Below are 9,904 nucleotides of genomic sequence, written 5' to 3'. Positions count from 1 at the left end.
GGTGGGGCCGTGGACTCTCCTTACACAGAAGGAAATGAAATTAATAAGCATAATTTATGTTTTCCTTCTTAATATAAGGAGAGTCCACAGCATCATTCCTTACTGTTGGGATACTTATACCCAAGCTCTAGAGGACACTGAATGATAACGGGAGGGACAAAAAGAGAGGAGGACCCTAATCTGAGGGCACCACAGCCTGCAAAACCCTTCTCCAGAAAGCTGCTTCAGCCAAAGCAAAAACATCAAACTTGTAAAATTTAGAAAAAGTATGTAAGGAGGACCAGGTAGCTGCCTTACACATCTGATCCATAGAGGCCTCGTTCTTAAAGGCCCAGGAGGAAGCCACTGCTCTAGTAGAATGAGCCGTAATCCTCTGAGGAGGTTTATGTCCCGCTGTCTCATAAGCTAAGCGGATAACACTCCTTAACCAAAAAGATAAAGTTGAAGAGACCTTCTGACACTTACGCTTCCCAGAATAGACAACAAACAAGGAAGAAGTTTGTCTAAAATCCTTAGTAGTAGGCTATGAGTACGGGAGTTTCCCGAAACGCGTAAGCTGTATATGCTACGCTCTCTTTTCAACCTTTTTTTCATGTTGGCGGCTATGTCAATGATTTTAAGTATTGACCAATAAAGAAATGTTTTTATCTATTACATCCAAGTGTGGACTTTCTTCCTTTCAAGTTAAAATCCTTAGTAGCCTGAAGATCGAACCACGTCTAAATTATGAAGCAAACGTTCCTTCAAAGAAGAAGGATTAGGACACAAGGAAGGAACTACAATCTCCTGATTGATGTTGCGGTCTGAGATGACCTTAGAAAGAACACCTAACTTAGTACGTAGGACAGCTTTATTAGAATTGAACACCAGATAAGGAGGCTCACATTGCAAGGCAGCAATTTCAGACACTATGAGCGCAGAAGCAATAGCCAGTAGAAAAAGAACCTTCCAGGACAACAATTTAATGTCAATTTCATGCATAGGCTGAAACAGAGACCGTTGCAAAACCTTAAGAAGAAGATTTAGACTCCAAGGAGGAGCCTTAGATCTAAACACAGGTCTGATCCTAGCCAGAGACTTAAAGGATTGCACATCTGGAAGCTCCGAAAGTCTCTTGTGCAGTAAAACAGACAGGGACAAAATCTGTCTCCTCAGGTAACGGGCAGAAAGGCACTTCTCCAGTCCATCCTGGAGAAACTACAGGATCCTGGCAACCTTAACTTTATGCCAGGAAAGTCCACGCGCTTCACACCAGAATAAGTAGGTTCTCCACGCCTTATGATAGATGTGACGAGTAACCAGCTTACAAACTTGAATGAGAGTATCAATATAAAAAAAACCTCCCTTGGCTAGAGCTAAGCTTTCAATCTCCACGCAGTCAGCCTCAGAGAATCGAGATTTTGATGAACAAAATTACCTTGTTCCAGCAGATCCCTGTGACAAGGTAACTTCCACAGAGGAGATGATGACATCCCCACCAGATCCGCGAACCACATCCTTTGCAGCCACAATGGAGCAATCAGTATCACTGATGCCCGCTCCTGCTTGATGCGAGTCACTACACGAGGAAGGAGTGGTAATGGCGGGAAAAGGTAAATTAGACTGAACCTCCAGGGTAATGCTAATGCATCTATTAGCTCTGCCTGAGGATCCCTGGACCTCGACCCATATCTGGGTAGCTCGGCCTGTTGCATATCTCCGCAAACATTTCGGGATGGAGAGACCATTCCCCCGGATGAAAAGATTGTCTGCTGAGAAAATGCACTTCCCAGTTGTCCACACCCGGAATGTGGATTGCTGACTCCGCCCACTCCAGAATCCGAGATACTTCCCTCATCGCTAGGGAGCTTCTCGTTCCACCCTGATGGTTGATGTAAGCCAACAAGGTTATATTGTCTGATTAGAATCTGATAAACTGGGACGAACCTAGAAGGGGCCAAGCCTTCAGATCATTGAAGAATGCCCGAAGCTCCAGAATGTTGATCGGGAGGGAGCATTCCTCCTGTGTCCACAGGCCCTGTGCCTTTTTGGTACCCCAAACAGCTCCCCATCCTGATAGGCTTGTGTCTGTAGTCACAATCTCCCAGGATGGTCTTAAGAAGGATGTCCCTCGGGACAGATGATCTGGACAGAGCCACCAAGAGAGCTATTCTCTCGACTAGTTGTCCAGAGAAATCTGTTGAGACAGATTTGAATGATCGCCGTTCCACTGCCTCAGCATGCACAGCTGCAACGGCCTAAGACGGAACCTGCTTCAAGTCCTTCCATCTACTTGGCTGATCCAAAAACTCTCCAATGGGAGATATGAGTGAGCATAGCTGCTTCATTATATCTAGTCTTACTAGGAGAGGCAACACCCCCATCTGTATGTGAAAACTGTAATGTTTTGTAGGCAACTCTAGGCTGTCTAGCTCGCCAAATGTAGCCAAAGATGTTAAAAAATCGCAATTGAATACAGCAAACTAAAAAGGTTAATGTAGGTAGGAAACTAATTTGTAATGCTATGATTCTACCTAACCAGGAAAGGGAGTTAAAATCCCATTTCTGTTGGAATCGTTAGAGCTCATTTAAAAGGGGGAGGTAGTTATCGGATATAATTTAAGTTTTGTCATGAGAGCGATATATCCCTAAATGTCTGAATGATTTAGAGGTACCTTTTAACTGAAATTTGTCTCTGAGCCTTTCCTTAGTAAATTAGGAAGTTCCCATGTGTATACTTCAGTCTTATAATAACATTGTTTATAAAAGAAGAAGTCTCCAAAATGGATAATGTTTTAAACAAATAGGGAAGGGTAATGTCAGGCTGAGATGAAAACATGTTAATATCATCTGCAAATAAAGATATCTTTTGTGAAGTACAGAACAAGGTAATACCATCAAATCCAGGGTCAACTCTGATGATCACTAGTAATGGCTCTACAACCTCATGCTACATAATGTAATAAAAAACTAATCCTTATTTCAGGATTAACAACCTTTGGACTATAATGTTTCTTAAACAGAAAATTATATTTAGATACATTTTTCCTCAAAAAGCATTTTATAAAAAAATATTTTAATAAAAAAAAAAATTTGATGTAAAAAAAAAAAAGGAGGAACTTCCAGGCAGCGACAATGATATGACGCAATTGTATGAGATGATGCAGATGCTAGAGTGAACTATTTAAATATCTAAAGCTTAATTATACTTTGAGGAACCAGATCCATATATAATTATTATATTATTAGTAGGAAGTTGAGAGGGCCTCACTATATGAGGAAACAGTTATTTTTAAACCTAGCCGTGAAATGTAAAGCTGTACCCATTAATGCTGACATCAGATGGAGGGGCTCTCGAGGACTGCAATTTTACCTTTTCAATGCACTTCAGTAGTTCCCCGGTGTGCCCGGGATGGCCGCCGATCAGGTGTATGTTATTGCTAGTCACACGAGGAACAACAAAGGGGGCCTCGGACAACAAAATAAGAAAGAACCAGAACATCAGCAGAAGCCATCATAATTTTAATAGATCCGGTGAGACAGATGAATAGTGGCTTATTTTATAGACTTGCCATCCGTCTGACAGCTACAGCAGGATACAACGTTGAGATAATCCCCGATCAATTCTAAGTTTCTTCATAGGATGCGCAACAGCACAGAGCTAGCTGGGGATCAAATTCTGCCAGAAGGTTTATATAGCTGGGGCTTAAGAGTTTCAGCGGTCAGGAGTGGGTTAAAATGTATTTGAATCAATTCATAACTTTGTGGGACCTTTCTATGAAAACATTTAGGGCCAGATTACAAGTGGAGCATTAATGCTCCCACTCTAGCGTTAATTGTGCTAGAAGCTTTTTGCGTTTGTCGGGTTGTGCTCGTATTACGAGTTGAAATGAAAATGTTTTTGCCCACACGCTAACACGACAAGCGCAAAAAGCCGAACTTCACATATGCTCTATTTATTCATAAATACATATTTCTACATATATCTGATGGTATTTTGGTACAATATATATTTATACCTATATACATATACATATATATATATATATATATATATATATATAAAAACCTGTGTATATAGATGATTATATATGGGTATAGATACACATATAGGAATATCTATTTATAAATACATAGAACATATTCTGCTATGTGCAGAACACTGGAATGTGAAATATTTACAGTAAATACATAATAAAATTGGTTATTAAAAATGAATATTGCATAAATATATTTTTTTTTCATGTTTTCATGGCTCCAGTTCACTTATATATCCATATGTGTGTACATATGTATTTATATGTGTATACTTTATATGTCTGTAAATACACTTATAGACTATATAGAATATATATATATATATATATATATATATATATATACACACACACACATATTTAGAGATGTATATGTATGTATCTCAATATTAAAGCACTTTGCCTACCTAAATCCGCCTATCTTTGAGCCCTTATAAAACTTGTGTGCATAAGTGTAAGTGTTCTGTGTAATGTATTTGGTATGTATTTTGTGCAACTTTTTATTTTCGCAAAAGTTAACTAGAGCTCTGAAGTCACGGTAATCATTCTATAGTAAATTTTAATTGCGCTTAAGTGGTAAGCCGATGAGCGCAAATCCCCATGGTGATAAACCTCTTATTGCTTGCGTGCAAATGTTTGTCCTCCACTCGTAATCTGCCCTTAATGTTGAATTGCTGAAGTCTCCAACCAGTATAAGAAATTATGTTTGCTCCTGGTAGGCCATTTCTGACAGATGGCTAACATGATTTTTTTTTTTTTAAAAGGGCTGTTGCCTTGTTAGTTAGCCTGTATGACAGTTAATTTATTGTTTTGTTGTACTACAATAATATCCATTGTGTCTATGGTGTGTCGCCTGATATCATTGTGTGATTTATACAAGCCGTGGTTATAGCCTGTGATTTTTATGCTCCATATCCTTAGAATGTTGTAATTGCCATTTTAGCGACAGATTACGAGTGGAGCCCTAACAGTTACATGCGCGTGATAAAGGGTTTATCACTGATGTTTGCGCTCATTGGGTTTACTGCTGGTATTACAAGTTAAGCAAAACCACGATTTATACTAGAATGAATACTGCGTCCTCAGAGCTCTGGTTAACTGTTGCACAAACAAAAAAAGTTTCACAAAACACATCAAAAATAGATTAGAAAGTACAGTTATACTCATAATACCATGTAATAAAAATTATTTCAAAAAAATATAGCACTAAAAAGTTATAAGGGCTCAAATATATGAGGTCACATGCAAAGGGCTTTAACAGACATATATACATATGTATATATGTGTGTGTGTGTATATATATATATATATATATATAAATATATATATAGTGTAGCGAAGGGTGTAAGTCACGCAGCGTTGGGCTGCATATTTAAAAACAGAATTTATGCTTACCTGATAAATTACTTTCTCTTACGGTGTATCCAGTCCACGGATTCATCCTTACTTGTGGGATATTCTCAATCCCTACAGGAAGTGGCAAAGAGAGCACACAGCAGAGCTGTCCATATAGCTCCCCTCAGGCTCCGCCCCCCCAGTCATTCGACCGAAATTCTGTTTTCTCTTACATGGTGTATCCAGTCCACGGATTCATCCTTACTTGTGGGATACCAATACCAAAGCTTTAGGACACGGATGAAGGGAGGGAACAAGTCAGGTAACCTAAACGGAAGGCACCACTGCTTGCAAAACCTTTCTCCCAAAAATAGCCTCCGAAGAAGCAAAAGTATTGAATTTGTAAAATTTGGCAAATGTATGCAGTGAAGACCAAGTCGCTGCCTTACAAATCTGTTCAACAGAAGCCTCATTCTTGAAAGCCCATGTGGAAGCCACAGCTCTAGTGGAATGAGCTGTAATTCGTTCAGGAGGCTGCTGTCCAGCAGTCTCATAAGCCAATCGGATGATGCTTTTCAGCCAGAAGGAAAGAGAGGTAGCAGTCGCTTTCTGACCTCTCCTCTTACCAGAATAGACAACAAACAAGGATGATGTTTGTCTGAAATCTTTAGTTGCTTTTAAATAGAATTTTAAAGCACGAACCACATCAAGATTGTGTAACAGTCGTTCCTTCTTAGAAATTGGATTAGGAAACAGAGAAGGAACAATGATTGCCTGGTTAATATTCTTATTAGAAACCACTTTTGGAAAGAAACCAGGTTTGGTACGCAAAACAACCTTATCTGCATGGAACACCAGATAGGGTGAATTACACTGCAAAGCAGACAATTCAGAAACTCTTCGAGCAAAAGAAATAGCTACCAAAAACAAAACATTCCAAGATAACTTAATATCTATGGAATGCAAAGGTTCAAACGGAACCCCTTGAAGAACTGAAAGAACTAAATTTAGACTCCATGGAGGAGCCACAGGTCTGTAGATTGATAGGCTTGATTCTAACTAGGGCCTGTGCAAACGCCTGAATGTCTGGTACAGCTGCCAGACGCTTGTGTAGCAGGATAGACAGAGCAGATATCTGTCCCTTTAAGGAACTAGCTGACAAACCTTTCTCCAATCCTTCTTGGAGAAAAGACAATATCCTTGGAATCCTAACCTTACTCCACGAGTAACCTTTGGATTCGCACCAACAAAGATATTTCCGCCATATCTTATGGTAAATTTTCCTGGTGACAGGCTTTCTAGCCTGGATCAGAGTATCTATAACTGATTCAGAGAACCCACGCTTAGCTAGAATTAAGCGTTCAATCTCCAAGCAGTCAGTTGCAGAGAAACTAGATTTGGATGCTTGAATGGACCTTGAATTAGAAGATCCTGCCTCAATGGCAGTTTCCATGGTGGAGCCGATGACATGTCCACTAGGTCTGCATACCAAGTCCTGCGTGGCCACGCAGGCGCTATCAGAATTACCGAAGCCTTCTCCTGTTTGATTCTGGCTACTAGCCGAGGGAGAAGAGGAAACGGTGGAAAGACATAAGCTAGACTGAATGACCAAGGCGCTACTAAAGCATCTATCAATGCCGCCTTGGGATCCCTGGACCTGGATCCGTAAAGGGGAAGTTTGGTGTTCTGAGGGGACGCCATCAGATCCAATTCTGGAATGCCCCATAGCTGGGTTAGCTGAGCAAAGACCTCCGGGTGGAGTTCCCACTCCCCCGGATGGAAAGTCTGACGACTCAGATAATCCGCCTCCCAGTTGTCTACTCCTGGGATGTGAATTGCAGATAGATGGCAGGAGTGATCCTCCGCCCATTTGATGATCTTGGTTACTTTCTTCATCGCTAGGGAGCTCTTTGTTCCTCCCTGATGATTGATGTACGCTACAGTCGTGATGTTGTCCAACTGAAATCTGATGAATTTGGCCTCCGCTAGTTGAGGCCATGCCTGGAGCGTATTGAATATCGCTCTCAGTTCCAAAATGTTTATCGGGAGAAGAGATTCTTCCCGAGACAATAGACCCTGAGCTTTCAGGGAGTCCCAGACCGCACCCCAGCCTAACAGACTGGCATAGGTCGTGACAATGATCCACTCTGGTCTTCGGAAACTTATTCCCTGAGACAGGTGATCCTGAGACAACCACCAGAGAAGAGAGTCTCTGGTTTTCTGGTCCATTTGTATTTGAGGAGACAAATCTGCATAATCCCCATTCCACTGTTTGAGCATGCACAGTTGCAGTGGTCTTAGATGAATTCTGGCAAAAGGGACTACGTCCATTGCCGCAACCATTAGACCGATTACCTCCATGCACTGAGCCACAGAAGGCCGAGGAATGGAATGAAGAACTCGGCAAGTATTCAAAAGTTTTGACTTCCTGACTTCTGTCAGAAAGATTTTCATTTCTACCGAGTCTATTAGTGTTCCCAGGAAGGGAACCCTTGTGAGCGGGGACAGAGAACTTTTTTCTACGTTCACCTTCCACCCGTGAAAGGCCAGAACAATGTCCGTATGAGCCTTTGCTCTGTGAAAAGACGACGCCTGTATTAAGATGTCGTCTAGGTAAGGTGCTACTGCAATGCCCCGCGGTGTAAGTACCGCTAGAAGGGACCCTAGCACCTTTGTGAAAATTCTGGGAGCGGTGGCCAACCCGAAAGGAAGGGCCACGAAATGGTAATGCGTGTCCAGAAAGGCGAACCTTAGGAACTGATGATGATCTTTGTGGATAGGAATATGTAGGTACGCATCCTTTAGATCCACAGTAGTCATATATTGACCTTCCTGGATCATCGGCAAGATTGTCCGAAAAGTTTCCATTTTGAAACATGGAACTCTGAGGAATTTGTTTAGAATTTTTAGATCCAGGATTGGCCTGAACGTTCCTTCCTTTTTGGGAACCACAAACAGGTTTGAGTAAAATCCCAGTCCTTGTTCTGCAATTCGAACTGGGTGTATCACTCCCATCTTTAGAAGATCTTCGACACAGCGTAAGAATGCCTGTTTCTTTGTCTGGTCTGAAGACAAACGAGAAATGTGGAACCTTCCCCTTGGGGGAGAGTCCTTGAATTCTTGAAGATACCCCTGAGCAACAATTTCTAATGCCCAGGGATCTGGAACATCTCTTGCCCAAGCCTGGGCAAAGAGAGAAAGTCTGCCCCCTACTAGATCCGGTCCCGGATCGGGGGCTACCCCTTCATGCTGTCTTGGCAGCAGGCGCAGGCTTCTTGGCCTGTTTACCCTTATTCCAGCCCTGCAAGGGTTTCCAGGTTGCTTTAGGCTGGGAAGCGTTACCCTCTTGCTTAGCGGCAGCAGAGGTTGAAAGGAGCGAAAATTAGCCTTGTTTTTGGCCTTAAACGGTCTATCCTGCGGGAGGGCATGACCCTTCCCTCCAGTGATATCCGCGATAATTTCTTTCAACTCAGGACCAAAAAGGGTCTTTCCCTTGAAAGGAATGTTTAGTAATTTTGTTTTGGACGACACGTCAGCCGACCATGATTTGAGCCAAAGCGCTCTTCGCGCCATAATGGCAAAACCTGAATTTTTCGCCGCTAGCTTAGCTAATTGGAAAGCGGCATCAGTGATAAAAGAATTAGCCAGCTTTAAAGCGTGAATTCTATCCATGACTTCGTCATATGAAGTCTCCCTCTGGAGCGACTCCTCCAGCGCCTCAAACCAAAAAGCCGCTGCAGTAGTTACAGGAATAATGCAGGCAATTGGCTGGAGAAGGAAACCTTGCTGAACAAACATTTTCTTCAGCAAACCTTCCAATTTTTTATCCAAAGGGTCTTTAAAAGCACAACTGTCTTCTATTGGTATAGTTGTACGCTTAGCAAGTGTTGAAACTGCTCCCTCCACCTTAGGGACCGTCTGCCACACGTCCCGCCTGGGGTCATTTATGGGGAACATTTTCTTAAAGATAGGGGGGGAACAAAAGGTACACCTGGTCTCTCCCACTCCTTAGTCACAATATCCGCCACCCTCTTCGGGATCGGAAACGCATCAGTGTATAAAGGGACCTCTAAAAATCTGTCCATTTTACACAATTTTTCTGGTACCACCATGGGGTCACAATCATCTAGCGTAGCCAAAACCTCCTTAGGCAGGACGCGGAGGTGTTCCAGCTTAAATTTAAACGCTAATGAATCTGACTTTGCCCACTGAGAAATCTTTCCTGTGTCAGAAATTTCTCCCTCGGACAGACCATCCCTCACTGCCACTTCAGAGTGTTGTGAGGGTACTACAGATAAATCATCCAAAGCGTCTGATTGCTCATCCTCTGTTCTTAAAACTGAGCTATCACGCTTTTTTTGGAAAAACTGGCAGTTTGGATAAAAATGCCGCAAGGGAATTATCCATGACTGCTGCTAATTGTTGTAATGTAATAGGGGCCAATGCGCTAGAGCAGTGCTTGCCAAACTGTGTGTCGGGACACACTACTGTGTCGGCAGCAGTGTGTAGGTGGGTCCCTGCTTCAGCAAAAAAAAAATTTAATAAAAATTTTT

The 9,904-nt window shown here is 42.0% G+C and overlaps 1 protein-coding gene across 1 annotated transcript in view; it reads right to left on the bottom strand.

Annotated features, from left to right (window-relative positions):
• Positions 1 to 9,904, bottom strand: part of IGF1R (insulin like growth factor 1 receptor) — an 857,678-nt gene that overhangs the window by 9,170 nt on the left and 838,604 nt on the right. The window lies entirely within an intron of this gene.

Source organism: Bombina bombina, chromosome 6, assembly GCF_027579735.1.
Source record: "Bombina bombina isolate aBomBom1 chromosome 6, aBomBom1.pri, whole genome shotgun sequence".
Taxonomy (NCBI): Eukaryota; Metazoa; Chordata; class Amphibia; order Anura; family Bombinatoridae; genus Bombina; species Bombina bombina.
The sequence above is the reverse complement of the archived record's forward strand: the minus strand, read 5'-3'. Positions and strand labels throughout refer to the sequence as shown.